At 41.6% G+C, this 10,744-nt stretch overlaps 2 non-coding genes across 2 annotated transcripts; both read left to right on the forward strand.

The window, feature by feature from the left end:
- Positions 1-8,949: 8,949 nt before the first annotated feature.
- LOC119920455 lies at positions 8,950-9,087 on the forward strand. Its single transcript, XR_005448200.1, has one exon. It is a non-coding gene; the product is annotated as a small nucleolar RNA SNORA7 (small nucleolar RNA).
- A 1,163-nt stretch (positions 9,088-10,250) lies between these two features.
- On the forward strand, positions 10,251-10,388 carry LOC119920261. The gene has a single exon (XR_005448020.1). It is a non-coding gene; the product is annotated as a small nucleolar RNA SNORA7 (small nucleolar RNA).
- The last annotated feature ends 356 nt before the right edge of the window (positions 10,389-10,744 follow it).

The following is a 10,744-nucleotide window of genomic DNA, read 5'->3' on the forward strand; positions in this document are numbered from 1 at the left end:
GAGTAAGTTGACATTAGAGGATCGAAGTTGTAGTAGGAAATCAGGAAGGTAAGGTAGTTGGGGCGAGGTGATTGAGTGCTTTAAAGCCTACAGTAGGGAGTTACTATTTGATGGGGAGGTGGATGGGCAACCATTGGAGGTTCTTGGGGAAACATGGACTGAATGGATTTTTTTTTAGAAAAATGATCCAGGCAGCAAAATATGTAGGATGGAGAGGAAAGGAAAGAGGACTATCAAATTAAACACAGTCCCTGTCCCTTGTGGGGCTCACAGTTTAAGAAGGAGGGAAAATAGGTATTCAATCACTTTTTAAAGATGCAGGAGCTGATGCACAGAGAAGGTAAATTACTTGACCAGAGTCACATTGCAATCAAGTGGCCAAGCTGGGATTAAAATGCAAGTCTCCTGAGTCCCAGTCCTCTGCCCTTTCTACTAAGCCACACTGCTCTTGTGTCTCCCACTCTTCTCCACCCAATGTTTAGACCATAGGGCCCAAACCCGCATGATCACCTAAGTGATGAAATCCACAGATTATCCCAAAGGTTTGATAGGCAATAATTTTAGCCTCCAGAATACCTTTAAGCGAAGTGGGACTAGAAAACTATCAGTTTCACTTTATATTTTCTTCTTTCTGTCCACTCTCTAGTGGTCATCCCTGCAACTCATTTAGGAACTCAATGAAACGTTCATTGGTCTTACTGCTAATTATCCGCAAAATGTTTAAAAGGAAGACAGCTGGAGGGAAGAAAAGCCAATTGTGTGGATAACCAGTCCCCAAATATTTAGAAGATAGCTCTATTATTTATTCTGAAGTTCTTGAGCCCTGAACAGCCAAAAAATAGAATTCATCCAAGAAGAAAATGATAGCTATGGTTTTTGAAGTTTGATGCTAAAAAACAGAACCTCTGAAAAAATACCAAAGAAAAATGAAGACATGAAAAACAAAGTATTTCAGAAATGAGGACTACAACTATATTAGAAAAAATGTTAAGTATCTCTAAGCCAAAAGATATTTTCAATCCTATTCAATAATTAAACCTATTTTAGAACATAATTCTTTATTTAGGACTGCAGTCCCTTTCCAAAGAAATGGTCTCTATGTAGCTCTATGTAGGCCTTTAGAACTTACTCTTTAACACAATTTACTCTTTAACACCGAAGATGCTCAACTACTGAGGATTTGCGTGTGATTGTGCAGAGCACAATATATTGTAAAGTAAAGGCTTAGTTCTCTGTGTCATTAAAAAAAGGAAGAAATAATTTGGGTTTCTGCTAACTTCCTTCTCTGAGTGTAAATCTCCCCTGAAATACCTCTTTACCGTAAGAGCCATACTGACAACAACAAAAAAATCATAATGATAATAATAATTTAGGATTATTAAAGATAATCATATTAAGAATTAAAAGTTTAGTACAGTGCTCTGAATAAATGGGTGTGAAGGACTGGGATAAGCACTAAAATAGATGCAAGAAAATCAGATTGGACACTGTCTCTGTCCCACTTGGGGCTCACAGTCTAAGGAGGGAGAGGGAGCCAGTATTTTATCCACATTTTACATTTAAGGATCCTGAGGTACAGAGAAGTTAAGCAACTTGCTTAAGGTCACAAAGTAGGCATTTACTGTGGCTGGGATAAGCAGTGTGGCTTGGATAGAACTAGCATGGGCATGGGAATCAGAGGACATGTGTTCTAATCCCCGCTCTGCTATTTGCCTGCTGTGTGACCTTGGGCAAGATACTTTTCTGTTCCTCAGCTTATCTTTAAAATGACGTTTAAATACCCTTCTCTCCCTCCTGCTTTGGCTGTAAGCCCCATGTGGGACAGGGATTGGGTCTAATTTGATAGCACTGTAGGTACCGTTATGTTCACTCCAGTGCTTAACACATAGTAAATGCTTCACAAGTAATATTTTTTCGAAGGATACAAAGGAAGAAGGTGAATGAGACATATCACTAAGAAGCAGCATGATCTAGTGGAAAGAGCATGGGACTGGATGTCAGAAGACCTGCTTTCTAATCCTTACTCTGCCGCTAGTCTATTAGGTGATCTTGGGCAAGTGATTTCACTGTTCTTGCCTCAGTTTCCCCACCTGAAAAATGGGGATTAAGACTGTGACACCCCCCCCCCCACCATGTGGGACATGGACTGTGTCCAACCTGCTTATCTTGTATCTACCCTAGCACTTAATACAGTGCCTGTTGATAATAATAATAATAATGATAGCATTTATTAAGCACTTACTATGCGCAAAGCACTGTTCTAAGTGCTGGGGAGGTTACAAGGTGATCAGGTTGTCCCACGGGGGGCTCACAGTCTTAAGCCCCATTTTACAGATGAAGTAACTGAGGCATAGAGAAGTTAAGTGACTTGCCCAAAGTCACACAGCTGACATTTGGAGGAGCCGGGATTTGAACCCATGACCTCTGACTCCAAAGCCCGTGCTCTTTCCACTGAGCCACTCTGCTTCTCTGTACATAATAAGTGCTTAACAAATTCTATTTAAAAACAAAAACCAGATGCGATAGCATAGGTAGGCGTGGCTATTGAGCTCTGGGAGTCAAGACTTCCAGGCAGGAAGGGAATAGGCTGGGGCATAATGTGGGAGGAGGAGGAAAGGATGGGAAGGGGCACATGTTAAATATACATTCCTGTGACCCAGCCCTGCCAGTCAACTGACACCTAAAACCATTTTCAAGCCAAATGTAGTCCTTAAGGATGGAGACCCAGGGTGATAATGACTGTTTGATTTATTTATATAGGCCACTTTTGAGTGACTACTCCAACACATGGAATTATTTGCAGAAATGGGATTTCTGATTCACAATTATAAATCTAACAGCTATTCACAAAACACTGGTTAATTACAGAAGCAGCGTGGCTCAGTGGAAAGAACACGGGTTAAGGAGTTAGAGGTCATGAGTTCTAATCCTGGCTCTGCCACTTGGCTGTGTGACCTTGGGCAAGTCACTTCACTTCTCTGTGCCTCAGTTACCTCATCCGTAAAATGGGGATTAAAACTGTGAGCCCCATGTGGGACAACCTGTTTACCCTGTATCTACCCCAGTGCTTAGAACAGTGCTTGGCACATAGTAAGCACATAACAAATTCCATGATTATTATTATTATTATTACAACTTCTTTTCTAGTAGGTATGAAGTCACTCAGATATTTGAGGGAGAAAAAAACCACAAACAAAATAAGCCTACAGCCTTCTTATATTGACAAGAAGCAGCGTGGATCAGTGGAAAGAGCCCAGGCTTGGGAGTCAGAGTTCATGGGTTCCAATCCCAGCTCCTCCACTTGTCAGCTGTGTGACTTTGGGCAAGTCACTTCACTTCTCTGTGCCTCAGTTTCCTCATCTGTAAAATGGGGATTAACACTGTGAGCCCCACATGGGACAATCTGATCACCTTGTATCCCCCCAGCGCTTAGAACAGTGCTTTGCACATAGTAAGTGCTTAACAAATGCCAACATTATGGGGAAGCAGCATGGTTCAGTGGAAAGAGCATGGGCTTTGGAGTCAGAGATTGTTGGTTCAAATCCTGGCCCTGCCACTTGTCAGCTATGTGACTTTGGGCTAGTCACTTAACTTCTCTGTGCCTCAGTTACCTCAGCTGTAAAATGGCGATAAAGACTGTGAGCTCCACGTGGGACAACCTGATCACCTTGTAAACTCCCCTGCACTTAGAATAGTGCTTTGCACATACTAAGCATTTAATAAATGCCATTATCACTGGCCCACATCCTCCCCCTGGCCTGGAATGCCCTCCCTCCACACATCCGCCAAGCTAGCTCTCTTCCTCCCTTCAAAGCCCTACTGAGAGCTCACCTCCTCCACGAGGCCTTCCCAGACTGAGCCTCCTTTTTCCTCTCCTCTGCCCTACCTCCTTCCGCTCCCCACAGCCCCGGTATATATGTTTGTACAGATTTATTACTCTATTTTACTTGTACATATTTACTATTCTATTTATTTTGTTAATGATGTGCATTTAGCTTTAATTCTATTTTTTTCTGACAACTTGACACCTGTCCACGTTTTGTTTTGTTGTCTGTCTCCCCCTTCTAGACTGTGAGCCCGTTGTTGGGTAGGAACCATCTCTATATGTTGCCATCTTGTACTTCCCAAGCGCTTAATATTGCGCTCTGCACACAGTAAGCGCTCAATAAATATGATTGAATGAATGAAATAATATGCTCCATTTTTTGTTTCCATTCATTTTGAAACAAAGACAGCTAGTAGTTCTTTGGGATGATTTGTATTTTACTGTGCTTTCTAGCAAGTTGCACTGAGTTTGTCCTTTTTTTCTTTCTCTAATAATAATAATAATAATAATTATAATGGCATTTGTTCAGCGCTTACTATGTGTGGAGCACTGCTCTAAGCGCTCGGGAGGGATACAAGGTGATCAAGTTTTCCCACATGGGGCTCACAGTCTTAACCCCCATTTTGCAGATGAGGTAACTGAGGCTCAGAGAAGTGAAGTGACTTGCCCAAGGTCACACAGCAGACATGTGGCAGAGCCAGGATTCGAACCCATGACCTCTGACTCCAAAGCCCGGGCTCTTTCCACTGAGCCACACTGGGACAGGATTTGAACCAACAATCTCTGACTCCAAAGCCCATGCTCTTTCCACTGAACCACGCTGCTTCCCCATAATGTTGGCATTTGTTAAGCACTTACTATGTGCAAAGCACTGTTCTTCTCTGCTGCTTCTCTGTGTTGTGTTCCTAATATGAGTGGACTCTAAAAAGATGATTACTATGAAAAGGTGATTGTTATAAGATAGATGAAGGTAGTAGAATGAAACATAAACCTATATTGAAACAATCACATTACCACATGTAGGTTACTAAATAATTTTTGAGATGGAATTGAATTGGATCCAACATCTCTTAATACAGCTTAGTACAGTGCTTTAGTACATAAATCTTTAGTGAAACATAAACCTATATTGAAACACTCACATTACCACATGTAGGCTACTAAATAATTTTTGAGATGGGATGGAATTGGACCCAACATCTCTTAATACAGCTTAGTACGGTGCTCTGCACACAGTAAGTGCTCAATATGATTGATTGATTGTCTCTATATACTAAGGACTGTAGAACATAGACTGTAAGGTCCTGATGGGCAGGGGATGTGTCACCAAGTCTGTTACATTGAACTCTCCCAAGCACTTGGAAGAGTGCTCTGCACACAGTAAGTACTCAATAAACTCCATTAATTGATAGGCTGGGTCCAGCCTCTGCTCCCTGTGGAACCCTAATCCTCAAGGGCAGACTGGATTTCTAAAACATGAACCCGGTGTGGCTGGGGCTGGTCTCGGTGGTGTCTGGTCATGGTCTTTTCTCTCCTCCTCCGTGTCATTACTAATTATGGAGCAAGCTTGCCAATCATCACAAGAAGTGGCTCTAAACTCATTTCCACAGGGCCCTGTGGCATGTCCACATTTACCCCGTCACATTTTTTACAGTGCTTCCCAAGGGTGAGATTTGGGCCACTTCTAGTTGACCCGAGCTCATTTCCTGATGAATAGTGCTATGGTTGCCACGTCGCAGCTGTTAGAACCTGGTGCTGTGTCAGTCAGCGACAGTGGCTATGAGGGGTTGGCCCAGGCCCCAGAATTTTCAGCTTAAGTGCTCAAAGAGAAACTATCTTTTGGGATCACTGCCCACCATTTACTTTAAAGATCAACCAAATGATTGCTTATCTGCAATCAAGTAGTGTTTAAAGGATATTCAAGAGTACATAAATCATACACATATATTCTTTAAATGGGACTGAAATATATATTCATATATTTATATTCATATATGTGTATATAAAAATAAATATACATTTATGACTGAATAAATAGATTGAGTCTATTCCACCTAATGATGTTGACCTTTTGAATAGAAGCCCAGTGGTCTAGTGAAAAGAGCACGGTCCTAGGAGTCAGAGGACCTAGGTTGTAATCCTGCCTCTGCCACTTGTTTGCTAGGTGACCTTGGGCAAGTCACTTCACTTCTCTGGGCTTCAGTTACCTCATTTGTGAAATGGGGATTAAGACTGTGAGCCCTATGTGGGGTAGAGACTGTGTCCAACCCCTCTAGACTGTGAGCCCATTGTTGGGTAGGAACCATCTCTATATGTTGCCGACTTGTACTTCCCAAGTGCTTAGTAAAGTGCTCTGCACACAGTAAGTGCTCAATAAATATGATTGAATGAATGAATGAATTATCTTGTATCTACCCCAACACATAGAACAGTGCCTGGCAAATAGTAAGTGCTTAACAAATACCAAAATTATTATTATTATTGTTATCATCATCATCACCATCATCAAGATTATTATTTTTATATCTCTATTAAAGATTTACCGCTTGAAATAAGTACATTTACGCATAACCAAGATTTTCCTCCCCTCTCAGGATCATACCTGGAGAGGTTCCAGTACTCTACCAGTCTCAGCTATGGGAGGGAGAGTCCAGAGGAGGCCTACCCATTCCATTATAGCTTGGGCAGTGGCTAGTGAGTGGAAGGCAACCTACTACAAGTCAACACTCACCTGTGCTGGGCAGCAGCAGCATGGGAGAGAGTCTAGGGCACAGACTCAAGTTTACCACGCAGAAGAAGGCAATGATAAACCACTTCCATGTTTTTACCAAGAAAACTCTATGGATACACTACCAGAACGAGTGCAGATGGAGGTGGGGAGTTCAGGGAGGGATGTATCCATGGAGTTGCTATGGGTCAGAGACGACTCGAGAGCATAAGAAAAGACAAGGTGAGATTTTCCTAATTTCACAATCTAGGAAAATGCCCGCTGAAGACAACCATTTTTGAAATTCTGGAAATGGGTCAGAACAAAGTTGGGTGAGTTCTTATTCTTCACAATTCTTTTAGACAACTAGTAACCCTGACCAATCAGAACAGGTACCAGCGTGACCTGGTGGAAAGAGCATCGGTATGGGAGTCAGAGGACTTAGGTTCAAAACTTGGCTTTGCCATTTGTCTGCTGTGTGACCTTGGGCAAGTCACGTAACCTCTTGGTGCCTCAGGTTCCTCATCTGTAAAATGGGGATTCAATACCTGTTCTCCCTTCTACTTAGACTGTGAGTCTGATGAAGGACAAGGGCTACATCCAACCTGACTGATTATCTTGTATCTATCCCAGAGCTCACCGCAGCATTTGGAATATGGAAAGCACTTAACAAATACCATCATTATTATTATAACATCATGTTGCATTTTGATTCTTCATTTCCTGTCTTTTCTCAAAAGAGTTGTCTTCCAAAACCACTTCCCCTATCCTTCATCTGTATTTCACCCACTGAAATGATTTCCTTATGTATTTGTAAGCAAGACCTTCAACTTTTTTCATTATTTTTTGTCCTCAGTCACCAACTGTTTCATGACAACTTAATGTCTTTATTTTAATTAAGCTTTGCTGCCCTATATCTCTTGGGACACATTTCTGCACTTTTTGTTTGGCTCCTTGGTTTCACTTGGCACTCAGTTCCCTTTTGGTGTGTACAGTAATAAGGAATGTTTTTTAGAAAAATTTTACATGATCTTGCCCACTCTCTCTCCTTGTTCCCCTCTGATTTACCAGCTGCTGCTCTTGCTAAAGGTGGACTAGAGGAAACCCAATATATTTTTTTCTTAATTTTATGCAACATTGGATAACCAGTAGGGAAGATAAATAGTTCTGGTAGCTCCAAGGACTTGTAACTACGTTTCATAATTTCTCACTAATTTACTTTTGGTCTCCATATTTCTCCATGAATTGTAGATAGCATATATCCCAGTTTCAGAGTATGGAAATTCTCAAGTTATCTCATTACTCTCCATTGTTAGCACGACCCTAACCAGAATTCTCCTGAACTGGCTATTGAACTAAAAGATATCACTGACTGGACATTCTTAGAATCACAACATGGCTTCAGACACTCACAGGGCCCAGCAGACATGATCTGTGCTGCATATCAGATATGGGAGAAGTGCAGGGAACACCACCATGACCTCTACTCCCTCTCTACCATTGCCAAGCAAAGCTATTACTGCTTTCCCTCCTGCTACCAAGGGCCCCTGCTCTCAACATGCTCTGGGAGCACCTGCCATGGGGATATGAACTCCTGCTGAGCTGATAGTCACAAAGCCTTCCTGGAGGATGGCACCAACTCTCATACATGCCACTGAGGATACTCCATCCCATCCTGTCTTCCACTATCCATGCAAGAAAAAGATCAGCACTTCACTGCTCTAGTGTCAATCATACCTCGATCTCTTCTATCTCTCCACCTACCTCTCGCCCACATCCTGCCTCTGGCCTGGGCCGCCCTCCCTCTTTTTATTCAACAGACAATTACTCTTATTGAAGGCAAATCTCCTCCAAGAATCCTTCCCTGATAAGGCCCTCCTTTCCTCTTCTCTCACTCCCTTCAGCATCAACCTTATATTTGGATTTGAACTCTTTATTCCCGCCTCCCTCAGCCCCACAACATTATGTACATATTCATAATTCCTTTATTTATATTAAAGTCTATCTCGCCCTCTAGACTATAACATTACTGTGGGCAAGGAACGTGTCTACCCACTCTGCCTACAGTAAGCACTCAGTAAATGTGATGTACTGATCGAATGATTCCTGTTAACAAGTCGAGCAAAGTACATCTGTATGGAAGAGACCATATTACATTGCTGGTCTAATTAGAGTCTATCAATTTCCTTCCTCTGCTTCATGTAATGCAAATAACCTTTAAACTTTGCAAGTTCTTTAATTTATAGATATAAAATACTTTCTGGTGAGACTCTTATGTCCCCTTGGGTTTCGTAAATCCTGCAAGCCTATATAAACAGAATTTCTGACAATACAGTTGTCTCAAACCAGGAAGAGATTATCATTTATATAAAAAAGCCAGGAGAACACCACATTTACTCCTTTTACTTTCAGACTACCCCTCTCAGGGTTGCACCTGGAGAGTTTCTGGTACTCTATCAGTCTCAGCTATGGGAGGGAGAGTCAAGCAGAGGCCTCCCCGTTCCATTCCTAGCTTGGGCAGTGGCTAGCCAGTGGAAAGCAATCTGCTACAAGTCAAAACTCACCCATACTGGGCAGCAGCGGCACGGGTAAGAGTCGAGGGTGGAGACTTGAGTTTTCTTTGCAGAAGACAGCAATGGTAAATTACTTCCTTATATTTACCAAGAAAACTCTATGGATATATTACCAGAATAATTGCAGATGGAGAGTGGGGCGTTCTTGGAGGGATGTGTCCGTGGAGTCGCTATGGGTCAGAAACAACTCTACAGCAAAACACAAGACAAGACTTTCAGAATATCAGTCATTTTTACAGAAACTCCCCAAATTCCATCAAATTATAAACATATGCCACATTCAGAAGGTCAGTCAAACAATGGTATTTATTGAGTGCTCACTATGTGCAGAGAACTGGAGTAAGTGCTTGGGGGTGTATAATACAAAAGCTTTAGCAGACACGTTCGCTGGCCATACTGAACTTAGAGTCCAGTGGGATGAAGGAGGTTGTTGTCTTATGTCTGTTCTTTATGATCCAGGCCTTACTTTCTCAAACACTTCGAGGGAAAAACAGGATGCTCTAAAATTATAGCATGATGTTCTTAATGAAAAGAAACACATTAGTGACAAATTGAAATGACTTCAATCTAGCTTCTATTTACCTACATTTTATTTCAAGGAATAATATCTCTCTTCTTCATTCCAAAATCAAATTTTCCCTCCGAATTCAGAGAAAGCATATACTAGCTCTCAATGAAGTTGAAATACAATTTAAAGATTATTTTAAAAGTAGACTTAAAACAAGATACTTCCAAGGAAGCTCAGAAAAGAAAAAAGCACTAATACCCATAGCTGTTTTTTATATTTCATTTATTTTTAAAACCCACAACTTTTTGTCTCATTTTGGTAAAAGAAGAAATGAGATAGAAAATGTGTTCCATTAAACTCAATGTAATCTGCAGTGCTTCAGGATACAATCTATTTCATTCACTGAATCTCCGCAGTTAGCCATAAAAGTTAGGCATCTAGTTTGAAAGCAACTCTTGGCCTGGTTTCATTCCATATTGGAAGGAAGGAAAAAGTTACAATTTCAAAACACGACAGGTTTTCACATAAATATGACAGCTCTTTAAGTCTGGTAACTGAGCCACAACATTGAAAAGAAATAGTTGCCAAAGATCCTCATTCTAAATGACACACTTTATACCATTGTATACACCATACCCCCTCCCGGGGTCGCACCTGGAGAGTTTCCAGTACTCTACCGGTCCCGACTACGGGAGGGAGAGTCAAGCAGAGGCAGATGCATTCCATTCCTAGCTTGGTCAGTGGCTAGTAAGTGGAAGGCAATCTGCTACAAGTCAAAACTCACCTGTGCTGGACAGCAGCGGTGTGGGAGAAAGTTGAGGGCAGAGACCAAAGTTTACTGCGTGGAAGGAGGCAGTGGTAAACCACTTCCTTTTTTTTAATCAAGAAAACTCTCCAAATACACTACCAGAATGATTGCAGATGGAGGTGGGGCATTCTGGGAGAGATGTGTCCATGAAGCCCCTATGGGTCTGACACGACTCAACAGCAGAAGGCAACAACAGTGCACCATACCTTGATTATGTACCTTTAAAAGACTTCAGTTTAGAAAAAGGTGGATTTTAAATACATTAAATGGTAGAAATATTAAATATTGGATGTGAAGGATAGGCAAAAGAAGTCCCATGGTG

The sequence above is a fragment of the Tachyglossus aculeatus genome, chromosome X1 (genome assembly GCF_015852505.1).
Source record: "Tachyglossus aculeatus isolate mTacAcu1 chromosome X1, mTacAcu1.pri, whole genome shotgun sequence".
NCBI lineage: Eukaryota > Metazoa > Chordata > Mammalia > Monotremata > Tachyglossidae > Tachyglossus > Tachyglossus aculeatus.